This window comes from Balaenoptera borealis (assembly GCF_965194805.1).
Source record: "Balaenoptera borealis genome assembly, chromosome: 13".
Taxonomy (NCBI): domain Eukaryota; kingdom Metazoa; phylum Chordata; class Mammalia; order Artiodactyla; family Balaenopteridae; genus Balaenoptera; species Balaenoptera borealis.
Window position 1 is genome coordinate 38,300,238 of NC_138870.1, and position 13,103 is coordinate 38,313,340.

At 40.3% G+C, this 13,103-nt stretch overlaps 1 protein-coding gene and 1 long non-coding RNA gene across 3 annotated transcripts in view; one reads left to right on the top strand and one right to left on the bottom strand.

The window, feature by feature from the left end:
- The window catches only part of ANO6 (anoctamin 6), a 219,760-nt gene that overhangs the window by 17,151 nt on the left and 189,506 nt on the right, over nt 1–13,103 (top strand). The gene's annotated exons all lie outside the window — the stretch shown is intronic.
- Nucleotides 1–13,103, bottom strand: part of LOC309608886 — a 542,507-nt gene that overhangs the window by 13,796 nt on the left and 515,608 nt on the right. The gene's annotated exons all lie outside the window — the stretch shown is intronic.

Sequence of the window (13,103 nt, forward strand, 5' to 3'; positions counted from 1 at the left end):
GAGTGCTGATGGCTGTGGCTGGAAACCTTCCTTCCCCGTTCTTCAATATGGAAAAAAGATATTTTCCCAAACTTGTGCACGTACAGCTTTAAGAAAAGTACCCTGGTCAAAATTTCCAGTATTTGAAAATGTGCTGAGAATCCAAAAAGTAGAGAACCACTCTGAGCTTTTTCCTTCCCTTTCTGATGCCAGTGGCGTTTCTGAACGAGCATGCTGGGTCTGCTTCCACATATGCCTTGGTTACCACATCCTCTGGCAGGTGGCCTGCCTCTTGGTTCCTGCCCTGGGCTTAGTCCAGGCATTTGTTTCCAGGCCTCCTTCCTCCCAGGCGGCCTCTACAGCCTCATTCTAGATCTCCCCTGGGTCAGGCTGACTGTCTTTGGAAATGGCAGAGACTGTATATGATGGGGAGAGGGATCTCACCTGCCTTAGGAGAGGGAAATTAGCTAAGGTGAACGCACAGGCAAGACACTCCTAACCCAGCTGTGACAGAACCTAGACGGCATCAGGTTCACGTTTTAATTATTTCAAAAAAGTGATAAATGCCGTGAATAGGCAGACTACATAAGGTTTATTGTCAGACTTCTAATAGAGCTAGTGTGTGTCCCTGCCATTTGTTTTATTAAGCTTTATGAGCTTTCACATGTGAAGTTGAAAGGAGATTGAGAAAGGTTCCCTTCAGAATTTTAAATTTTATACAATAAGGTTACAGTATTTCACAAACCTTTGAAAAAAGCTGATTGTGACTACTGACTTTTAATCTGCAACTAGAATAGAAATGTATATATTAATCAATATTTTGCAAACATATGTAGAAAATCCATCATCTGTGACTTCTGTATACTGTGTTAATTTATTTGTTACTTTATTTGTCCACAAGTAGTAAGAGATTATTTGGATAATAAAATAATTATGGTGACAAATTGCTTTGTAGCTTTCTGAAGTCTAAATGAATTTCTTGTACATAGGAGTCACCTTGACCATGCATTCTGAACTTTTAAAAGCACCACTTTCTTAGTATTAATCCAGTCATGACAATCTGGAATAAAGCATTTTATTTTTCTACGTATCTCTCCTCAAATATAAAGCAGTGATTGAATTTACCTGCTTTTTGGTCATATTAGAGATGTTTATAGATACATATTTTAGTGTAATTCATTACTGCAGATTAAATGGGAGAGATTCAGACATAGTACAGATTGTCTCTCATTTAATCTCATGGAAATGTGCAGTGTAGAGAAATACTTAAATAACTTAAATCGAAGCTCATTTTCTTGTAGGAATAGTATATAAAGAAAGATTAGACTAAGGGTCTTTTGTCCTGTGTTTTATAGAAATAATCACAAATACTTTAATCTAATACAAATGCTGTACAAAGCTTTCCCTGTAGCTTAAAAATTGATTGGACAGGGAAATACAGTAACCATGTAAAATCATACTTGATTTTTGATGACAGAATAGTAAAAGTTTCTGTTCATGTTCTTCATGATTCCTGCCTTATTTTTATTGCAGCCATTAGAAGATGAGTGAGTGAAAGACTTTGCAAGTGGGAGGGGTGGGTTTCGAAAGGGCTCTTTGAAGCCGCGGTCCCTAACCATTTTGGCACCAGGGACCGGCTTCGTGGAAGACAGTTTTTCCACGGACGGTGGGGGAAATGGTTCAGCCAGTAATGAGAGCGATGGGGAGCGATGCGGAGCGGCAGATGAAGCTTCCCTCGCCCGCCGCTCACCTCCTGCGGTGCGGGCTGGTTCCTAACAGGCTGCGGGCCGGTAGCGGTCAGCAGCCCAGGGATTGCGGACCCCTGCTTTAAAGGACAGTATCTGTGAGGCTTGTGGGAGTCTGAGGCACAGAGGGTGGCCTTTTGTGTTTTTTTTTTTTTTTTTTTTTTGGTCACGAGGCTCGGCTTGCAGCAGGATCTTAGTTCCCCCACCAGGGATCGAACCATGCCCCCTGCAGTGGAAGCACAGAGTCCTAACCACTGGACCGCAAGCTACTACCTGGGTTCTTAACTTAGGTCTGTAGGTCGACCTGGGTGGGCTTGGAGGTGGGAGACTTCTTAGATCCCCTAAACTGTATGGGAGAAGGGTTTATTTGCATATTTACAGGTCTCTGGAATCCATAACTTTCATCAGATTCTTAAGGGGCTTCTTGATCCAAAAGGACTGAATTGTCAGTTCAGTGAGACAGGGACAATTATGATACAGAACTCATGAGTTAAAATTTGTCAACTGCACATAGCTGTAAAATTGCTAGCACTGCTGCCTTTTGAAACTGGAAATCTCTTTCCCTGTGCTGTCATCATCCGCTCCCGCACTGATATTCGTAAGCCCACCTGCTTTAAAATGTGTGCATGACAGTGGCTTCCCTTAGGTGGCTGTATTGGGGGAAGACCAGAGAAGGAATAGAGAATGTTCTTTTTTTTTTTTTTTTTATATTTCTTGACTTTTTTTAAAATTTTTTTTATTTTTTTATTTTTTTATTTTTTTTAGTTATTTAGCTATTTATTTATGGCTGTGTTGGGTCTTCGTTTCTGTGCGAGGGCTTTCTCTAGTTGCGGCAAGTGGGGGCCACTCTTCATCGCGGTGCGCGGGCCTCTCATTATCGCGGCCTCTCTTGTTGCGGAGCACAGGCTCCAGACGCGCAGGCTCAGTAGTTGTGGCTCACGGGCCTAGTTGCTCCGCGGCATGTGGGATCTTCCCAGACCAGGGCTCAAACCCGTGTGCCCTGCATTGGCAGGCAGATTCTCAACCACTGCGCCACCAGGGAAGCCCTATATTTCTTGACTTTTGACTTTCTGTTTTAATTAGGGCTCTTTGGTCACAGGGGACAGAAAGTCAAATCAAGTGGCCTGAATAATGAAAGGAATTTGTTAGTGCAATAAGTGCAAGGCTCAGGGGTAGTTTTCGTTTCTGGAGGCAGCCTTGCCCTCGGGTCTCGTGGAAGGGACTCCCAGCAGTGCCAACTCTCCCCTTGTAGCTGAGGGCAGTGATGGGGTCCCACCTGCTACCCTACTTTCACCATGTCATCCACAGAAAGGAAGAGTTCAGGTAACTTCTCTTCCCTAGAAATCCCAGCAAATAGCGCTCATGGGCTTGTATGCCCACCCCTGTAACCACCATTGTGGATGTGAGTTGCAGGGTATGTTGATGAGCCCTCGATGAGGGTGGAGTTACTTAAGCCACATAAATGAAAATGAGGAGCATGTACATTTCTTTTGAACTTTTGTATTGTTACTTTCTAAAACTAAAACTGTGGTGAAATAATCTGTCAGTTCAGTATACTGAAATGTAATTTTTAGTAGTTTTATGTTCGCTTTTCTTTTAAAATTTATTTATATTTATTTTATTGTTGGCTGCATTGGGTCTTCGTTGCTGCGCTCAGGCTTTCTCTAGTTGCGGCGAGCGGGGGCTACTCTTCATTGCGGTGCACGGGCTTCTCATTGCGGTGGCTTCTCTTGTTGTGGAGCACGGGCTCTATGCGTGCGGGCTTCAGTAGTTGTGGCACACCTGCTCACTAGGTGTGGCTCACAGGCTCTAGAGCGCAGGCTCAGTAGTTGTGGCACACGGGCTTAGTTGCTCCACGGCATGTGGGATCTTCCTGGACCAGGGCTTGAACCCGTATCCCCTGCGTTGGCAGGAGGATTCTTAACCACTGAGCCACCAGGGAAGTCCTTGCTTTTCTTAATATAAAAATTGGAGTCATATTTTCTATTGCCCTGTTTTAAAAGCAAACAAAAAATTACACTGATTTTTTTTGGGGGGCCCTCATTAGAGCCCTCCTCTCTCTCCTTGGGATGGTGGTGTTAGCAACTGTTTATTGAAAAGATATTTCCCTGGCTTAATCTGCTTTTTCACTGTGTTACTACAAATATTTTTCAAATATCTCTCCAGTGTAAAGCAGTAGAAAAGGCTTGTTGGGAAGGGTTTTCCGATGTTAGGATGACTGAATTAAAATCTTTACTCTGATACTTATTGGTTGTGCAAACTTAAGTAAGTTGTTGAATCCCTGAGCCATTTTCTCTCTTTGTAAAGATAAAATGAGAAAATGTACTGAAAGGACTTTGTACAGTGCCTGGGACTAGTAGCTGTTTATATTAGCCAAATTATGCCAATCTCATGATTTCAAGTAAAATTATTATAATGTGTACAAGAACTTAATTATAGACATTCAAGAATGGGCCCATGGCTAATTAGTATGTCTATAGAAAGAATATGTTCATTGTAATTTTGCATAGATTCTCTTGGGTAGGATTCCAGAAGTTAGATTGACATTTTAGTCAAAAAAAACCCAAGAAGATTATTAAGTTGACAGAGATAGCATATGGTACATTAATATTACTAATAAGCATTATTTGTGTTACTGAATTAAGTCTGAAAATATCAAGAGGGAAATTAGCTTAAAGCACTGAATTTCCAAGTCTGTCTGAGTGTAAGTACACAGTACATCTGTAATTGATTTTATTCCTCGGGTGACTTTATTCAGTTTATACTGGGGCTCACTTTTCATAATATTATAAAAGGGATGAATAAAAATGAATATATTCATTCACCTTCTACGATAAATAGTTTCGATCAGAATTGTTGAATCAGCGACATTCTTTGCAGCCAATGAGTACAAGACTAAAACCTGTTGAAAGTTTACTTTGTGGCTTTTGGGTTTCTTGCACTTTCCAGTGTAATCCTCTTTGAGTTCTTCAGGATTTTTTTAACCTGGTCAGTATAGTGCCTGAAATATTTCTACACTTGGGAATTCAAGTAAAAATAAACATTGCTAACCCTGAGGCAAGAGTAATGGGGCTGAGGTTGTTGGGCTTTGAAAAAGTAAGCTGCCCAGTAGCCTATAATAATGTAGAGAGGCCAGCTGTGGAAATGGATATAGAGGGAATCCTAGCAGATTTAGGGAATTCATTCCTGTAATTAACCTAATGGTATAGATTGTTAAACATTTACATGGTCCAAATATAGACTTTTCCCTAAGACTGTTTAAAAATAGACAAAGCAGGGACTGGTCTGATTGTTTTGATATAGCCTTGCTGCCTATGAGGGTAGACCAGATGACTTCACATGGGTTAGTTCCATCCCATTTTCTAATGAAATCTATCAACCCAAGATTTGTTAAGTGTCTGCTCTATGCCTATCAGTGTTAAAAACTAAGAAGGTGCATAAAGAGAGTAACATATGTTAAGTGCCATGTATAATTTGTTTTGTTTTTTATTGTGCTTTCTTTTTCTTTTTTAAACATCTTTATTGGAGTATAATTGCTTTACAATGGTGTGTTAGTTTCTGCTGTATAACAAAGTGAATCAGCTGTACATAAACATATATCCCCCTATCTCCTCCCTCTTGTGTCTCCCTCCCACCCTCCCTATCCCACCCCTCTAGGTGGACACAAAGCATTGAGCTGATCTCCCTGTGCTATGTGGCTGCTTCCCACTAGCTGTCTATTTTACATTTGGTAGTGTATATATGTCCAAAGTGCCATGTATAATTATAAATACTCTGTGTGTAGTACATTTAGTGGTTATAATAATGCTATTGTTACCAAATCGGGTCTGGCTGCTTGCCGCTTGAAAATCAATATGAGAGAGAGAGAGAGAGAGAAAGAGAGACAAATGTTGATAGAAAGGAAAGTCGCTTTTAATCAGAATGCTGGCAATCCAGGGAGACAGTGGACGCAGTGTCACCCCAAAACCACCTCTGAAGCTTGGTCATGAAAGTTTTTAAAGGGAAAAAGGGAAGTAATCTCAGTTAATCATTGAGATGGGGGGCAGAGTCATCGCCATTCCCCACTGTGTGCAGGCTTGTGTGCAAATTTGTTGACTCCTTGTGATTTTTCTTTAGATGCTATCTGGTTCATAACAGTTTGTTCTCGAGATTACTGAAGGGGAAGCTAGGGAAGAGATCTGGTCATCTGTTAATTACTTATTCTTCATTTCTACTTCTTTGATCTATGGAAAGAACCAACAAGTTAGGTAAAGTATCGTGTTATCAAAAGATTTGAAAGGTGTGCTAGGGCCAGAGATGAATAGAGCCTGGGGGTGCCTGGTTTAAGGTTAGTGACAAGACAGAGGGGCCTCCTGCAGAGACCTCTTTCCTGCAGAGAGCTCTTTCCAGCCAGAAGTTGCTTACAAATCCCCACTTGTCAGAACATCATTCCATTTCTGTGGGATAATGGGTGAAGGTGTGTCTTCTGTAATTTCTTCCTGCTGACATAGGGTGCCATATTCTTAGAGTGGGAGATGTCGACATGGGTCTGTAGCAGCTCTTTGCTGACAGTTGTACCTGCCCGTTTAAATATACAGGTAGAACAAGCTACAATTATTTTGATGCCCACAAAGATATAGATTATTATGAGCAATAGTGTTAATCCCATTCTCTTAAGGTCAGTTCTTGGAATTGTGCTAGTCATAGACTCAGTATTGCTCAAGGTGGAGCAGCTTCTGTCATGGCTGCAGTCTGGTCATCATGCAGTCAGCCTTCTTCCTCTGGTGACAGTTACAGTATTTGTAAAACAACTGAGGAATGTGCATGAGACACTGAATGTGTGATTCTATTGTCTTAATCATTAGCTGCTTGAGCCTGCTCCTTTGTGACTCAGGGGAGCCTGGGAGACTTCAGCTTCTCTGCAAAGGCAGCAGGAGACACGAAGGGGCCTTTGTACTTGGGGGTGGGGAACCCACAGAGGTCTGCTCGGTTCCTCTATTAGGTAGGTGCTACCATCCTTTTTATGGATGATAAAATTGAGGGTCAGGAAAGTCAAGCAATTCACTAAGGTCACACAGCAAGTAAATAGTAAAAGCAGGATTGGAACTTAGGCTCAATCATTACACCGATTCCTAGACAGTCTAGTTATGGATACAAGAATGCAAAATAAAATAAGAACAGTATAAATATTTGATTAGCTAATGTACTGCGGGATTATGGATCTTATTTCATAAGAATCTCATTGCCATTAATTTTGTTTCATCTACATGAAAACCCTGCTAATTTCTCCCTAGGTGGAAGGCTGATCTGGATATGAGAGTGAGTCCTTGGAGTTAATGAAGGAAAGAGTTTGATAAATACTGCTGTAAAGTTACTTTTTTTCCCCCTCCTGGCAAGCATATATAATGGTAATAACTTCATTTTGTGTAGCTGTGGCACTTACAGTTAACAAAGCACTTGAGTCTCGCTTGATTCTTACAGCAATCATGTAGAGTTGGCAGGACATCCATTTTATAGATGAGGAGACTGACCTGCTATGTCACCCTGAACTTTTGCCACTACACTGTTCTGTTATTCAGTTTAGAAACCTTTTGCCAAATAGGATGGCTGCATTTTCTTGTGTGTTCATAGAGAATATACGCAAGGTAGTAAAGAAAATGTGTTTCGTAAGTAAACTTTTTAGAAAAAACAAACCAAAGAATTTGGAATCAATTGACCTGAAGGAATATAGAGGAAGACACTGGCAAAAGGCATTTAAATAAAGGGTTGTGGCACTAACTAGTATGTGTGAGTCTCCACTGAGTCAGTCTTAGAATGTGTTGACTGAAAAAAAATGCACAGCCTAAGAATTATGTTTGATTTGGCAGACAGAACTTTACTTAAGCCTGGGACGCAGCCTCTCAGATAACTCTGAGGGACTGCTCCGAAGAGGTAAGGGGGAAGCCAGGGTATAGAGTTTTTGCAACAAAAACCAGGTAGTTGGAACGTCAAAAGATTACTGTTAATTAAAGAAAACCAGGTATCTCAAGTTAAGGAATTTAGCGCTTTTCTATGTGGGAAGATGGAAGAGTCTGGGCTCACTGAAATCATTCCTTTGGTGTGCACCTCAGCTCTCTGGGGCCTGCACCCTGTGTTTGCTCATCCTGAGTCTCCTCAGGGCTCACCGTTGGGGCGGCTGTAATGTGATGGCTTAATGGCTGCAACATCCTTTGTTTACTGATATGGCAGGCAACATTCTTTCATTCACAAATACTACTCCAATTCACGGATATCTGGTCTGGGCTCATTGGGCCAGCCTTAGCCAAAAGTAAGGCCTGCCATTTAAATACTTCCTTTTTTGAGGATGCGTCTGCTGTGAAAATGGAAGCTGGTACTCTTGAGGTCAAGATTGTGAGTCCAGTGATGTAGCTCAACCTCACTGGTCTTCAAGTTGTCTTAAAACTATAATAATACCTATTGGTGGTACCACATAGGACTTTTTGTAGGAATGAAATGATAGAGTAGACGTTAAACTGCTTTGAAAAATTTTGAATTGCAAGCTAATAGAGAGCATTATCCCAACTGCTGTAATATCCTGGACCTAGAGTGCCTTGTAAATAACTGAAGCCGCGATTTCCACATCCAAGAAGCAGAATTACAAAACACGTGATTAAGAAACTATTATGATAATAGGAAAGAATATATTACACGGGAAATTTATCTAATTTGCATCATGTTCATGAAATGTTCACAGTTATTTTTTAAGTTGTGATCAGCATTTCCTCTTGAGTAATTCTTCCAAGATGTTTATTCCTTTGGATTACAGTCTGCCATTTTGAATTTGGTTTATTAAATATTCTGCAAGTTTATAAAGGTTTGCAAAATCAGAAAATTTGTGGTTTTTTTCCTCAGGACAAATTCATTGGCAGGGCGAGGCATTCCCATTTTAAGGCATTTTAAGGATCTCTTTTTTTGTGTTGAGGATAGGATGTGGAGGATATAAATTTGTTAAGGGAAGAAGAGGCTATCCATCAGATAATAAACTTGATTTTCAAAAATCTGGATAATATTTCATGTAAATTTCTTCTGAAGGAAAATGTTAGACACTGAGGATTCTCCAAATCATTCAGCCATTTATGACCTTCTGACTTTTAGATACTTGCAATGTGCCAGTTACCTACACACCAGTGTCTTATTTACTTTTCCTTTTAAATGGCTGCCAGAATTTTTCTTTATCTTTGGAATTATCTTCTTTTCTTTACTAATTAACAGTTTAATGAACACAGCATCTGAAAGTACTTAATGAGAAAGCTTCTGACTGAGCAGGTCGTTAATCTGTACTTTCAGGTTCATATGGAGCCTGAAGAACTCATGAAAATGCTTCCTGTAAAGTGTTCACACAAAAGGCCAACCTTGGGAAGCTCAGTGTTGCCTTTTAACATATAGTTCAGCTAACTGAAAAGAAATAAGAAGTAAAGCTCAAGAACTGTTACTAGATCTAATCAAAGGTCATTGATTATCTTAACAAGTTGGAGCAAAACATTGACTGTATAAATATTGAATACTAGAAGAAAGTGTCGACAAAAATAATCAGTCTGTAATAGGAATAGAAAAGATTTTTATTGGAGCCAAACTGAGGACTACAGGCTGGAAGACAGCTTCTCAGATAACTCTGAGGAACTGCTCTGAAGTAGCATGGTTTTCAGCACCATTTTATATCTTGTTAGAACAAAGAACGTTGAACAAGTCAGGGATACATTCCTTCAAGGTTTCAACGAAAAACCAGATCAGCACGTACACAGTGCATCATTATGGCCTTGGCACCTGGGCAGGAAGTCTTACCATCGAAGGGGTACCAGCTTTGGCGTCCCAGGAAGAGGGGCATTTAATCTTTATTTTTAACGTGGACATTCTTTACTTCTTGTCAGCGCGCCCTGTTCTTTAATAATAAGAGCAGATGTACAATGTGTTTGATAGGCCACAAACAGGCTGTTCTAGTTAGCATAAAATTCAAGTTAACTCATGAATAAGAGAGAATGTCTTCCCTGTACCTCAGTATGTGAAAATTTCTTTTATCAAAAGTAACACCAAGGTTTACCTTGAAGATATTTCATGTGAAACGGGAATAAAGAGGTGAAACCTTAGGCATACTTTTCGAAGCTAATGCTACTGTCCATATTACTGAAGCAAATTTTGGTCAGAAGTTTTATTCCATACTCTCCAAGTAGTAATTCTTCCCAATTTCACCCAAGGAGAATGTTTAAGATAAAGGCGTGAGAAAGAAAATAGGTCAGACTGTCCTTAACTTTTTTTTTTTTTTTTTAAAGGAACTCCTTTATTTACTTATTTATTTTTGGCTGTGTTGGGTCTGTGCGAGGGCTTTCTCTAGTTGCGGCAAGTGGGAGCCACTCCTCATCGCGGTGCACGGGCCCCTCACTGTCGTGGCCTCTCTTGTTGCGGAGCACAGGCTCCAGACGCGCAGGCTCAGTAGTTGTGGCTCACGGGCCTAGTTGCTCCGCGGCATGTGGGATCTTCCCAGACCAGGGCTTGAACCTGTGTCCCCTGCATCGGCAGGCAGACTCTCAACCGCTGCGCCACCAGGGAAGCCCCTGTCCTTAACTTTTAATAGAAGATACAACTTCTAAGAACATGCCCTAGTACTACTTTTTGAGTTCCCACAATAACAGAATAAAAATGTGGAGATGGGATGTGATGAAACCAAGGTGGGCTCTTTGAAAGGACAGACCTGGGAGCCCAAAGGCCTGCTTTCTAGTTTTAACCCGATTGCTAACTAGTGACCTTGGACACTTAACTAGTCTGGATCTGTTTCCTCAAAAGCCAACAGAATGTTTCACCTGGAGATCTTCAAAGCCCCTTGCAAATTCTGTGATGCTCTACATAGTTGCTACATAACAAACTATCCTAAAGCTTAGTGACTTAGAGCAACAAACATTTTACTACATCTTGTGATTTTACACAGAGATTCAGCCACGGCTCAGTGAGTAGTGCTCAGCTGGCAGACGGTCATGTCCAAGACGGCTTCACTCATGTTTCTCTGACCTTGGCAGGGGGTCTGGAAGGCTGTCCATCAGCATGGCAGCCTCAGGGTAGTGGGACTTATGACAGGGCAACTCAGGACTCAGAGACCAGTGTTCCTGTGGACAAGACAGGAGCTGCATGGCCTCACGGCCTGGCCTTTGGAGTCACAAACACCATTTCCGTCAGACTCTGTTGGAGGAAGCAGTCACAAGCCTGCCCAGATTCAAGGGGAGGGGACATAGCTTCCACCATCTAACGAGAAGAGGTTCAAAGAATTAATGGCCATATTTTAAAATTGCTATAGTCCCATTCACTGTGGACGGTAAAGATTGTTCAACTGTGGTAAAACTTGCTGTTTTAAATTTAGCCTTCTTGAAATCTTGGCAAGATGGAAAATTCATCCTTATGCCCTAGGAGAGAATGCAGATGACCAAAATTAACACCCTGTTCTCCACTCCTTTTTTCTTGCCCATTCTCTGGTAGTGTTTGCTTATTCATTTAATTTTTTAAAAACTTTTATTTGTTCGGCCTACATCTCAAAGTCCCTCAACCACTGCTTAAGCTTTATTGTTATTGTTATTATTATTATTGTTATACAATATAAAGAATACTAAGATCTTGGAAAGTGGAGCTTGAGAGCATATTCCAAGGGCTGGACATGGGGTGAAGAGCACGGGGTGTTTCCCAACCTTCTCATTTCTTTTCATTTTTTAAAAATTTATTTTGTTGAAGTATAGTTGATTCACAATATTGTGTTAATTTCTGCTGTACAGCAAAGTGATTCAGTTATACATATATATATTCTTTTTCATATTCTTTTCCATTATGGTTTATTACAGGATATTGAATATAGTTCCCTGTGCTATACAGTAGGACCTTGTTGTTTATCCAATAGTCTATCTATCTAATCCCAAACTCTCAATCCATCCCTCCCCCACCCCCTCCCCTTTGGCAACTACAAGCCTGTTCTCTATGTCTGTGAGTCTGTTTCTGTTTTGTAGGTAAGTTCATTTGTGTCACATTAGATTCCATATGTAAGTGATATCGTATGCTATTTGTCTTTCTCTTTCTAACTTAGTATGCTTAGTATGACAATCTCTAGGTTCATCCATGTAGCTGAAAATGGCATTATTTCATTCTTTTTTATGGCTGAGTAATATTCCATTGTATATATGTATCATATCTTCTTTATCCATTCATCTGTTGATGAACATTTAGGTTGTTTCCATGTCTTGGCTATTGTAAATAGTGCTGCTGTGAACGTAAGGTTGTATGTATCTTTTGGAATTATAGTTTTGTCCGGATATATGCCCAGGAATGGGATTTCCGGATTATATAGGTAACTCTATTTTTAGTTTTTTGAGGAACCTCCATACTATTTTCCATAGTGGCTGCACTAATTTACATTCCCACCAACAGTGTAAGAGGGTTCCTTTTTCTCCACACCCTCTCCAGCATTTATTATTTGTAGAGTTTTTAATGATGACCATCTGACTTGTCTGAGGTGGTACCTCATTGTAGTTTTGATTTGCATTTCTCTAATAGTTAATGACACAACATTCTTATTTCTAATGTGCAGTTGCTTGAAGCAGAGAAGCTGGTGGGAGTGCCGGCTTCAGCTGGCTGAGCACACAGACAGTCACAAAGAGATCGTTTCAGCAGTTGCAAAACTGTATTTTATCGTTAAACGGTCTAACCACCTGATCTGATACATCATGTTTCCGTAATTTTGAAGTTAAGTGTAACACTTTGAACTCATCTCTCCTGGAGACCTGTGTTCATCCTGAATATAACAGGTGGTGTTGTAAAGTTTAAAGAAATTAATAAGCAAATATTATAGGGAAGTGGTCAAAAATCTCTAAACACAAACATATCTATGTCTCCAAAGATGCTTAATCATTTTTTTTAAAAGTCTAGGTGATTTTTTTAATTTTAATTTTTAATTTTTGGTCATTTATTAAACTACTGTTTTTATTAGCTATAGTGTATAAGAAATGACATCTCTCCATTGCTTCTTAGATAGGGACACATGCTGAAACTAGGCTGACAGTCGGTGTTCTCATTGAATACTCATTTCACTGCTGTGAGGGGGTTTTGTTGCCCAGACCCATAAAAAACCTGAAAGCGGGCCACTTGCACCAGGTCAGGGACAAACAACCTTCTCAGCAGCATTCACCCGCTGTGAGCCCAAACAACTCCCACATTTTACCGAGGCTCAAAGTGAACTGTAAGGAAGTGGTGGTGGTGGGGATCAGCATTTATTTTATTTTATTAGTAAAAGTCATGTTGTGTTATTTCATTGCATCTTTTTTTTTTTTTAATAAATTTATTTATTTATTTATTTTTGGTTGCATTGGGTCTTCATTGCTGCGCACGGGCTTT